This window comes from Hyla sarda, chromosome 8, assembly GCF_029499605.1.
Source record: "Hyla sarda isolate aHylSar1 chromosome 8, aHylSar1.hap1, whole genome shotgun sequence".
Taxonomy (NCBI): Eukaryota; Metazoa; Chordata; class Amphibia; order Anura; family Hylidae; genus Hyla; species Hyla sarda.
The window spans coordinates 188,967,793-188,980,821 of NC_079196.1; positions in this window are offsets into that span (position 1 = coordinate 188,967,793).

Consider the following 13,029-nt stretch of genomic DNA (forward strand, 5'->3'; position numbering starts at 1 on the left):
TTAGGCCGCAGGTTCCCCACAATGGGTCAAAGTCTCCCCACATTAAATCGCTGTTTAATCCCCCCCCCACAAAAAAACCCACATACAACACAGAGAGACACACACACAAACACACACACAGTCAGAGAGACACACACTCACAGACAGACACACACACACAGAGTCACAGTCACACACACAGAGTCACACGCAGAGTCACACAGTCACACATACACACAGAGTCACACACACACAGAGTCACACACACACACACACAGAAAATAAGGCATACTTGGCACACCAGAAGGCCTCCTACATAATTCCAATACAAGAAATGATTGTGGGCAGAGGTGTAGGGTGTGGGTCCCCCTGCAACACAAACACACAGTCACATACACACACACACAGAGTCACACACAGTCACATACATACACACACACACACAGAGTCACACACAGACAGTCACACACAGACAGAGATAGCGACAGACAGAGATAGCGACAGACAGAGAGACAGACAGACACACACACACACTCACCCATCCAGCGCAGCGCTCCTTCTCTCCTGGCGCCCTGCGAGTGACGTCACTGACGTCCCTTGCGGTGGTGCTGACGGACGGGCGCACATCAGCGATGAAGGGCGGGGGGGAGGATGGAGGGTGGAATTCCAACGTGTGGATGGAGGGTGGAATTCCAATGTGTGGAAACGTCGCAAATCAGACTATGTTGGGGGATACCGTTCTGATGCCGCAGCTCAATGAGGGTGTGCTTTGCGGTGTACGAGTGGCTGAAGTGCATGCAAAGTTTTCTTATGATTGTTAGGACGTCTTGCAGATGGAGAGAACACTTCAGGAACCACTTGACAACCAGATTGAACACATGTGCCATGCAAGGCGCATGGCTCAGGCTTCCTTGTCCCAGCACAGACAAGATGTTCTTCCCATTGTCGGTCACCATGGTTCCCATTTCCAGTTTTCGTGGAGTAAGTCATGATTCGATTTCTTGATGAATGACTTTTAGCAGTTCCTCCCCTGTGTGACTCTGTTCGCCAAGGCAAACCATGTGAAGAACAGCATGACACCCCCGTGCCCTGCACACATGGTATGGTGGAGGGGCACTGAGACTTGTCCGTGCAGTGGAGGCTGAGGACACGGTGGAGGATGAGGAGGCGGAGTCGCATACTGCCACAGGACCAACAGCCTAGGAGCATGGAGGCGGAAGCGGCGTAACCTGTCCAAGTTGCTGTTGTTGCTGTGCAGGAACTAGTGGGCCGTAAAGGACATGTATTGTCCCCGACCGTAGTTACAGCTCCACACGTTGGTGCTGCTGTGCACTTTGGTAGACACCCACAGGCTCAAGGACTGGCCCAACTTCTGTTCCACAAAATTGTGCAGGGCTGGTACTGCCTTTTTTGCAAAGACAGGACAGCTTGGAACTCTCCACCTTGGCTCGGCACAAGCCATCAGTTTTCTGAAAGGTGCAGAGTCCACCACTTAAAAAGCGAGGGACTGCAGCACCAGCAACTTGGACTGAAGCACATTCAGCTTCTGTGCTGTTGGGTGAGTGGGCACATACTGTTGTCTCTTGGGCATGGCTTCGCTAATGGATTGCTGGTGATATGGATTTTTATCAGCTACCTTGTAACTATCTTACTCCCGGCCAAATCAGAATGTGTATCACCTCTGTATTTGGCATAAGTTCCCACCCCCTACTCGGGGAGAAGGTATGCCTTTCCTGAAAAGTTTAGCGGGCTTCTTTGTTCAGAGACTCTACACGATGGGAGGGGTGAGACAGGAAGGAGGAAAATAGCATTAGGGGAGGGGTGGCTCCTAAATGAACATTTTACGTATAAACATATGTGGTGTCCCAGTACCGCATTTCACACGGTACTTATTTATTTGTGGGTCCCCATAGCCAGAGTCCCTAGGACTTAGTAGTCTTTATTGGTCAGTTTGCCCCTAGTCGCCTCCATTATAGTGTATAGATTACTAATTTATTTATAAAATAATGTATATAGTGTTATTTCTGCATGTAAATGGTTAATTGCTTGTTTCTATGGCATTGCAGGGCCTTTGGGTCATGTGATGCGTTCCAAGCCTCGCTCTGGATGCGTTCCAGGCCTCGTTCTGGTCTCTGTAGCCTCGTTCTGGTTCTATAATGTACATAGAGCCTGTGACGTAAGCAATCCCATCTCACCATGTAAAGTGAGTGGCAGATGTTCGGACCAATCAAAATCGCCACGCCCCCTGCCCATATAAGGGAGCGGTGGCAATCTTATCGCTCTCTTGATCCTGTGCAAGCAAACTAGCAACACCTCTCTTGCTCCTGGCTTTCATCAGAGAAGGTCCTGTATTGCAGTAATCGCAGTGAGTTAGGCCTGAGCCTTGCGGCAACGGCCGAACGATATAAATTATAGAGTGTGTCATCCCCTAAGCACTCTGCAGCATCACCGGACTCAATATTTCCCCTAAATCCGGACGGATCTGCACATCATTCCCTAAATTCAGAGACTATAGGTCTTATGCAAGGTCCGCAACTTCTACCAATTGCTAAGCAACCAAAGAACTGTATTAAGAGACTGTTATTACGTATTGGATATTGTAAGCACTGCAGTAAAGTTATTGAAGTTCAAGTTAAATCTGCTTGTGGACCTTCAGTCATTTCATTGCACATATCGCTTCTGGGAAGGGCGGCGATAGGCCGGAACATATATTCAGCATACCAGCCCTCATCCTGGCGTCACGAGTGACTGGGTTAATATTAACCCCTCATATACCAACATCATACCATCCCTACCCTACACCCCCCAAGGGCTACCATACATACATAAGCATATACAAGAATAAATATACACATAGATACATCTATTACACTGGCAGAATGACTGACTCGAATTAGGGGGATCAGGAGCATCTGGAGCGACAGAAGATGGGTATGACAGACAACTCCCTTCTGCTGAGGTGGTGGAGCCTTGGTAGGCTGAAACAGGGAGTGGCATGCCACTGGGTAATGCAGCAGGCTGGACCACCACATCGGAGCCACAGTTCTCCCAGGCTGCTTTCGGACCCTGCCCACGCTTCACCTTCTGCCGACACATCTTGCATGTCAAGGTTAAGATCCTCCAGACGTTTTATGAAAAACTGCCACACTGCCGAGTAGCTTCTTTTCCCCTCAACAGTCTGCACTGATTGACTGCTACTGATGCCAACTCCAGAAACCCCTGTTCCACTACATCCCGGGAAGGTAGGTTGCCGCGAAGCAGGTGGTCTACCCAAGGCACATTTGGCTCCAGACTTCCCACTTCTGCCACCATGCTGACTGCCCCTTCTGCGCCCGGCTCCCAAGTGCGATATGCTTCATCACCATTGAGTTGCGTCTGCACATCACTAATGTCCTCCTCAGGTTCCTCAACAGTGCCTGCTTTAGGAGCCTGAACCCTCGCAATGCCACCTCCCACGCCACTCTCCTCATCACTACTGGCCCGCCTAGTGGAGGAAGCAGTGGATGTCTTCTCCACTTCTTGGCAGGGCAGTAGCTGCTGACTGTCCTCACTAAATAGTGGAGCTGAACCCTCAGCATACGATACTTCTGTGGGGGAGGGAACAGCATAGGACAGAGGCAATGGGAGGACAGGGATTGCTCCTAGGCCATGCCAACTGAGGGTTGTGAGGAACCCACCGACTGTTGACTGGGGATGTCAGATGACACTTGTGATGAAGTGGATTACTGAATTAACCAATTAATGACGGCAGATGGTGTGCAGGTCGAGACACGACAGCTGTCTGATACTGGGAGCTCAGGCCACTGGCCCCTAGTCTGCTGCAACCTCTTCCTGCACCTGATGAATTTAGGCCTCTGCCACTGCTCTGTGCATGTCCCGGCACTCCTCTGCCTGACATACTTAGTGTGTATATGAGGGGAGGACAATATGCTCCACTATGCTTAAAATAGTATTTGTCTAGAACAGCAGCAGGTGTGTACTTTTTACTGGCCTTTCACAGTAACTAGGACCTTAAGGCTATAACAGGAACAGAATGGTACACCATGTATATGTATGTACGTACATGGTATGCATTTATTAGGGGAGTACAATACTCTCCACTATGCTTAAAACAGTATTTGTCTAGAACAGCAGCAGGTGTGTACTTTTGGCTGGCCTTTCCCCGTAGCTAGGCCCTTAAGATTATAACAGGAACAAAATGGTATACCACGTAGATGTATGTACGTGGTATGCACTTATGAGGGGAGTACAATACGCTCCACTACACTTAAAACAGTATTTGTCTAGAACAGCAGCAGGTGTGTACTTTTGGCTGGCCTTTCACAGTAACTAGGCCCTTAGGACCATAAGAACATAATGGTACACCATGTAGATGTACGTACGTAACAGGAACAAAATCGTACACCACCTATGTACGCACAGCTTACACTGAATAGAGGACCATACGCTCCACTATGCAACCTGTATTAGGCACTAATAGCAGGTGATTATGGCTTTTAGTGCTCTGCTCACCCTAACTGGCTGGCTACTATTAGCTTATCAGTTCTGCAACACACAGTCGCTGTGTAATACACTCAAAATTATACTTTCTCTCTCAATCTTATACTTTCTCTCTCTTCCCTTCCCTATCAGTGCTTTTAGGCTGGATTTGGGCTTTTGGTGAATTGGTGCTGTAAAAATGCTTTTCTGTGCAACACTCACTGCTCTCTGACACTCTCACGCTCTCTGCAATAAAATGCTGAAGTGACTGACAGCAAGATGGCTGACGATTATATAGGGCTGTAACATCACAGGGGTGGCTGGCTGCTGCTAGGGTTTTTGATTGTGATTCAGGGTCATCCCGCCTACCCATCTTCCCACCTTCCTAGAGTTCCTTGCCCCATGTACAGACACGTGGAGCAGCCATCTTAGATGCCCTGGAACCTGGACCACACTTAACAGAGTTTAATGAAGCGATTCGTGCAAAGTTTCCTTCCCATTGTTAGGATATATTGCAGATGGGGGAAAAGTTTAGGAACCGCTTGACAACCAGATTGAAATGTGTGCCATGCAGGGCGCATGGCTCAGGCTTCGTTGTTGCAGCGCAGACAAGATGTTCTTCCCGTTGTCGGTCACCATGATTCCCATTTCCAGTTTTAGTGGAGTAAACCATGATTCCATTTCTTGATGAATGGCTTTTAGCAGTTCCTCCCCTGTGTGACTCTGTTCGCCAAGGCAAACCATGTAAAGAACAGTGTGACACCGCCGTGCCCTGCATGACTTTAACAGGCCCACTTCCCCCCCAGAGGGAGGACAATACGCTCCAGTACGCTTAAAACAGTATTTGTCTAGAACAGCAGCAGGTGTGTACTTTTGGCTGGCCTTTCACGGTAACTAGGCCCTTAGGACTATAACAGGAACAAAATGGTACACCACATAGATGTATGTACATGGTATGCAGTCATGAGGGGAGTACTATACACTCCACTACGCTTAAAACAGTATTTCTCTAGAACAGCAGCAGATGTGTACTTTTGGCTGGCCTTTCATAGTAACTAGTCCCTTAGGACTATAACAGGAAGTAAATCGTACACCAACTATGTACACACAGGTTACACTTAATAGAGGACAATACGCTCCGCAGGACGACGACGCACAGGGACGTTGCTCATGAACGTCCCTGTGCATAGTCGTCAAGGCAACATAATTATTCCGAGGCCGGGCGCGAAGTGCAGAGAAGAGGCCCCCCCCGGTGAAGATGGACAGCCCGGAACGACTATCCCTCCCCACCGGACGGTCCCTGCAGCACAGATGGCCCGGACCAGCTCACCCTAACGTCTCGCCAAGCGGAGGTGAGTACAAAACTAAAGGGGGGAAGGGGCTGGATGATGACGAAGGCCACAGTGGTCTTCAACCTGCGGACCTCCAGAGGTTTCAAAACTACAACTCCCAGCATGCCCGGACAGCCGATGGCTGTCCGGGCATGCTGGGAGTTGTAGTTTTGGAACATCTGGAGGTCCGCAGGTTGCAGACCACTGTAATCAGACATTGACAAGCGGTGATGATGAAGGGGGTGGTGTGGGATGATGACAGGGTAATGATGACAGGCGGTGATGATGAAAGGGGGGGTGTGGGATGATGACAGGGGGATGATGACAGGCGGTGATGATGAAGGGGGGTGTGGGATGATGACAGGGTAATGATGACAGGCAGTGATGATGAAGGGGGTGTGGGATGATGACAGGGGGATGATGACAGGTGGTGATGATGAAAGGGGGGGGTGTGGGATGATGACAGGGGGATGATGACAAGTGGTGATGATGAAGGGGGGGTGTGGGATGATGACAGGGGGATGATGACAGGAGGTGATGATGAAGGGGGATGATGACAGGGTAATGATGAAGGGGGGATGATGACAAGTGGTGATGATGAAGGGGGGGTGTGGGATGATGACAGGGTGATGATGATGAGGGTGTTAATGACGGGGGTCTGGATGATGACAGAGGGGATGATGTTTTTTCCACCTAGGCTAATAGTCGAGTCAATAACTTTTCCTGGGTTTTTGGGGTGAAATTAGGGGCCTCGGCTTATATTCAGGTCAGCTTATACTCGAGCATATACGGAACAAATTTTGGGGGTCTTTTTTTCCTTTTACCTCTTGTGAAAATAAAAAGTATTGGGCAACACCAGCATGTTAATGTAAAATAAATTTTTTTACACTAACAGGCTGGTGTAGCCCCCAACTTTTCCTTTTCATAAGGGGTAAATGGAGAAAAAGCCCCCCAAAATTTGTAGTGCAATTTCTCCTGAGTAGGGAAATACCCCATATGTGGCCCTAAACTGTTTCCTTGAATTATGACAGGGCTCTGAAGTGAGAGAGCGCCATACTCATTTGAGGACTAAATTAGGGATTGCATAGGGGTGGACATAGGGGTATTCTATGCCAGTGATTCCCAAACAGAGTGTCTCCAGCTGTTGCTAAACTCCCAGCATGCCTGGACAGTCAGTGGCTGTCCGTAAATGCAGGGAGTTGTTCATTTGCAACAGCTGGAGGCTTCATTTTGGAAACACTGCCGTACGATACGTTTTAATTTTTATTGGGGGGGACAGTGTAAGGAGGTGTATATGTATTGTTTTACCCTTTATTATGTGTTAGTGTAGTATAGTGTAGTGTTTTTAGGGTACATTCGCACTGGCGGCGGTTTAGGGTGAGTTTCCTGCTAGGAGTTTGCGCTGCGGTGGAAAATTGCTCAAACTTGAAGCAGGAAACTCACTTTAAACTCGCCCGTGGGAATGTACCCTGTACATTCACATGGGGGGGGGGGCAAACCTTCAGCTGTTTCAAAGCTACAACTCCCAGCATGCACTGACAGACTGTGCTTGCTGGGAGTTGTACTTTTGCAACCACTGGAGGCACACTGGTTGAAAAACCTTCAGTTAGGTTCTGTTACCTAACTCAGTATTTTCCAACCAGTGTGCCTCCAGCTGTTGCAAAACTAAAACTCCTAGTATGTACTGTTCACCGAAGGGCATGCTGGGAGATGTAGTTATGCAACAGCTGGAGGTACTGTTCCAGGTTAAACCCCCCCCAAAGGACGAGGGGGCACTCCCTCCTTCTGGAGAAGAAAAAGTTTAGTCTCAAGGGGCGACACTCCTTCTTTACCATGAGAACTGAGAACTATGGAACAGTCTACCTCAGGAACTGGTCACAGCAGGAAAAATTAACAGCTTTAAAACAGGATTAGATACATTCCTGGAACAAAATAACATTAATGCTTATGAAGAAATATAAAATCCAATCCCTTACCCAATATCGCGCCACACCCCTACCCTTCAATTCCCTGGTTGAACTTGATGGACATATGTCTTTTTTCGACCGTACTAACTATGTAGCTATGTAACTATGTAACTACAACTCCCAGCATGCTGAGACAGCTGTTTGGGCATGCTGGGAGTTGTAGTTTTGCAAGATCTGAAGGGCCACGGTTTAGAAACCACTACACGGTGATCTCCAAACTGTGGCCCTCCAGATGTTGCAAAACTACAAATCCCAGCATGCCCAGACAGCAAACTGCCTCTCTCATACTATGCACGGTACCTAGAATGGCATTATTTGTGGTGCTAAGGGTAGAAAATAGGTGAGGAATTTGCCTAAAAAGTACGAAGCCTAATATGTTTGTTGTCTGGCAGATTTTGTGGAGACGAGCCAAGTGGAGAGTTTTAAGGAAGACTTTATGGCGGCCTGAGCAAGACAGAGAAGAAAAGAGGACGACTCCAAGAAGACGGCTACTGTGAGTCACTACATGTAAATGCACTTTAATCACTTATATGGTCTGCAAATCACTTATATGGTCTGCAGCGCCGGGGTTGTGATCTTATTTCCAAGGGCACTTTCTAGTTAATAGGGATTGTTTAAAGGGTACCTCTCATCAAATAAACTTTTGATATATTTTAGATTAATGAATGTTGAATAACTTTCCAATAGCATGTTAATGAAAAATATGCTTCTTTCTATTGTATTTTTCCCGATCAGTCCTGTCAGCAAGCATTTCTGACTCATGCTGGAGTCCTAAACACTCAGAGCTGCCAGTCTGCTTTGTTCACAGTCAAACAGGCTGTGAACAAAGCAGGCTGGCAGCTCTGAGTGTTCTCCTTTGTGAACAAAGCAGACTGGCAGCTCGTAGTGGTCATTTCTTCAAAGTGGAAAATTAAATAGAAAGAAGCATATTTTTTAATAACATGCATACATTAATCTATAATATATCAAATGTTTTTTTGATGAGAGGTACCCTTTAAAGAAAAGAACCCCTTTAAGATAATCTGAGGAAATTGAAAGTTAAAGAAGCATTCTGGGATTCTGGGATTGTTTTTGCTTATATAGTGCAGCATAGGCTTTCCAAGTAGAGATTCTTGTGTATGAATTGTGCTTGCCTCTTTTTTGATGTGGCAGGCATGGGATAGGCTCCATTTTGGTTTACAAATGCACAATAATGTGGGTTCTGTAATGCAGCCTAGATTTCCCATGAATCCTCTGGCTTTGGCTTGGACATTTGATTATTGCACCTGAGAAGAAAGTGTTTTGGCCAAATTCACAATTGAGGTGTTTCATGAAGATTTTACATGTTTAGGCTTTATTCTTACTGCATTTTCACACATTTTTACTGGATATTTGTACAGCAATTTTCCAAAATCGTAGTAAAAATTACATTTTCGGCATATGTTACACAATTGTGGTACAATATCTACATTTTGCCAATGTTTGGGAAAATCACAGCAAAAACTGGAAGAAGCAACAAGAAACACAGTGGCCCTCATTTACTAAGAGTGTTGTGTTGGTTTCTTTGTGGGTTTTAATTCCCTACAATTTATTTTCCACGGTATTTACTAAGATTTCCCTACATTTTCCACTTTCCCTACACTTTGCTTTTTTTTTTTTTTACACATGTTCTGATCTGTCGGGTTTTCCTCAGCTGAAATCCACCACATTTTATGTGGAAACCTTAATAAATATGTTGGGTTTTTGTGAAGATGTCGGGAACACGCCCCTTTCGGAGACCACACCCCTTTTCCTGACAGTCACGCCCCTTTTTTGGGTTTTCTAAGCAAAATGGAGAGTTAGTCGGGGGTTTTCCAATTCTGGTGCAAATTCTGGCGCAGACAGAGTTTCTGGCGCAATGCGACAGAATCTGGCGCACAACCCGACAAAACATGTCGGGTTTGCAATAGTAAATGAGGGCCAATGTGTAAATAAAGTGTCAAGAGAGGTGTATAACTACTATATAGCCTGATCCCAAAGAATACAACTGTCATCAATATTTAAGGGGTACGGACTATTTACCAAGCGAATAACCTGCAAGTCCCATTCTTGTGCTTTTATACTTAACCCTTTAATTTATTTATTTATCCAGGATATCGCGCTCTCTTCTTTTCCACACACTGCCACCTGGCATTAGGGACAGTTACACATCTATGCATACATAGAGGTAAGTACAACGTTGTGTAAGTGCATTACATTGTAGATCTACTTGTAGGTATACCCGGGCACTACAGCTCATTAGACAAGTATTCATTTTATTTTATCTAGGCCATCGACACATTGAGGATTATTACCACTATCTGCAGATTACATCAGCATTCAACAATAAAAGTATCTCTATTGTTTAACCCTTTCAGTGCTGGGATATGTTTATTTAAATATATATATATATATATATATATATATTTATTTTATATACACACACTCTACTGTAGAGACCCTGCTCAGGTTTCAGTTTGCAGCACAATTTCCTGCCACAGGGTGTGGATTAAAGTTGTTCGTGATGTGATAGCTACACAGCACTTAGCATGACTGGAAGTCAGCAAAGAGTTAAGTGTATGCAGAAGAGTCCTTGCTCAGCTACTACTTTTTACTGACTAGACAATTCTTCTAATTGGAGCAGGAAGCAGGATTTTGGAGATAACTGGAAATTGAGTTCTGACTAGGCCTAAACTCCTCTTACATGGGACCTAGCAGAGATATGAGACAATCAGGTTCAAGTCCTCTAGCCTGTTCAGGACGTAGGGTGTATGGATACACCCGTGGGAATTCCGGTCCCCACCGCTAGCCAGTTGGGGACCGGACTGGGATGCCTGCTGAAATCATTCAGCAGGCATCCCGGCACATCGCCGAGAGGGGTCATGAGGTCCATGCGATTTTCTCCTATTTCGGGATGATCGGGTCTCTGGTGACTCAATCACCCGGAAAATAGGGATGATCAGAGCTGTCAGTGACAGCCCCGATCATCCTGAAGGATAGGAGCGAGGTTGCAGCGCTGCGATCTCCTCCTATCCCCTGCCATTAGTCAGAAAGGAGTTCTGACCAATGGCAGTGCACGACAGGGGGTTGCCATGGAAACCCCCCACTCTGCCCACCCCTGGATGTCGGGCAGAACAGGGGGAGAAGATGGCAGCCTGTACCTGTGCAGAAGATGCCGTGGGGACAGCGGAGATCAGCGGCGCAGGTAGGAAGTGACGGTGGGAGGGGGGAGAGAAAGGTGGCAGTAAAGCAATATTTACTGCTGCCCTTCTAGTGGTTGTTAAACTGCAACTCCCAGCATGCCCAGACAGCCAAAGGCTGTCTGGGCATGCTGGGAGTTGTAGTTTTGCAACATCTGGAGGGTCACAGTTTGGAGACCACTTTTAAAGTGGTGCCCAAATGGTAGCCCTCCAGATGTTGCCAAACTACAACTCTCAGCATGCGTAGACTGCCCAGGCATGCTGGGAGTTGTAGTTCTGTAACATCTGTCCCTTCAGATTTTGCTATTTTCATGAAAATTTTGAAAATTGCTACTATACTTTGAAGCCCTCTAAGTAAAAATATGTCCATGTTATGATGCCAACATAAAGTAGACATATTGTATTTGTGAATCAACATAAAATTTATTTGGAATATCAATTTTCCTTACAAGCAGAGAGCTTCAAAGTTAGAAAAATGCAAACTTTTCTACATTTTCATGAAATTTTGGGATTTTTCAGTTACCACTAACATAAAGTAGAATATGTCACGAAAAAACAATCTCAGAATCAGAATAATCGGTAAAAGCATCTCAGAGTTATTAATGCTTAAAGTGACGGTGGTCAGATTAGCGAAAAAGGGTCCTTAAAGGGTAGCTCCTACCATCCTATTTTTTTTTTTTTGCTAGCCCGTTCCCCCCCGCTACGGCACTAGCCCGATCCCTCCTCTGCCCCGCATACTGCGTTCCCTCATTACACTTGCAGTTACTGCAGAGTCCAGCAGCAGGCGTGCAGGGACAGCGGCGGCAACGAGGCGGCGGCGGCGATGTGCGGGAGGAGTGGCCTCCCAGCCAGTGGCCGAGGAGCCAATGTGCTCGCTCCCGCCTGTCTGATTGACAGGCAGGGAGCGAGTGCAGCCTAACTGAAAAAGGACTGATTGCCACTCCAAAATCAGTCCTTTTTCAGTAGCTGGTTTTTAAATGTAAATTAAACCTTTTTAATGAAAAAAATAAATAAAAGTATATTAGAGATATGTTGTAGTACATAAGTACTACAACATATCAAAAAATAAAGTTGGTGACAGTGCCCATTTAAGGTGAAAATGAGCTGCGTCCTTAAGGGGCTAGGGAGAAAGGGTTGGACTTAGGAGACTAGCAGTTTCTGCATAGAATCTAGCTAAGATGAGTCATGTGACCAAGGATCTATACATTTTTACACATACATATATGGCTCATAAGTAGTAGTGTTGAGCGGCATAGGCCATATTCGAATTCACGAATATTCGCGAATATATGGACGAATATTCGTCATTTTCGCGAATATTCGCATATTCGTAATAGTCTCGTTTTATTTTCGCATATGCGAATATTCGCGCATACGAAAATTAACATATACGAAAATTTGTATATACAAAAATTAACATATACGAAAATTCGCATATGCGAAAATTAGCATATGCAAAGTTTCGCATATGCGAAAATTCGCACACCAGTCTCACATCGTAGTATTAGAGCCTTCTTACACCACATAAGCTGGAAGCAGAGAGGGAGGATCACTGTGATGTGTACTGTGAAAAAAAAAAACAAAAAAAAAAGAATATTCGTAATTACGAATATATAGCGCTATATTCGCGAATATTCGCGAATTCGCGAATATGCGATATTCGCGAATAAAATTCGAATTGCGAATATTCGCGAGCAACACTAATAAGTAGGGGCAACAAAGAGTAAAATGTCAACTCTTTCACAGCCATAATACCTCAATGTATTCAGTAGTAGACTTATAAAAATAACATGTCATGTAAATGTGACTTATGATAATGTCCATATTATGATGGGCCTGCACCCAACTAAACATACAGGGGAAGATTTATTAATCTCGAAAAAAAAAAAAAAAAAAGGATTGTTGGGGAGATTTATCAAAACCTGTGCAGAGGAAAAGTTGACCAGTTGCCAATAGCAACCAATAAGATCGTTTCTTTCATTTTGAAATGGGCCTCTGAAAAATAAAAGCAGCAATCTGATTGGTTGCTACTGGCAACTGGTCAACTTTTCCTCTGCACAGGTTTTGATAAATCTC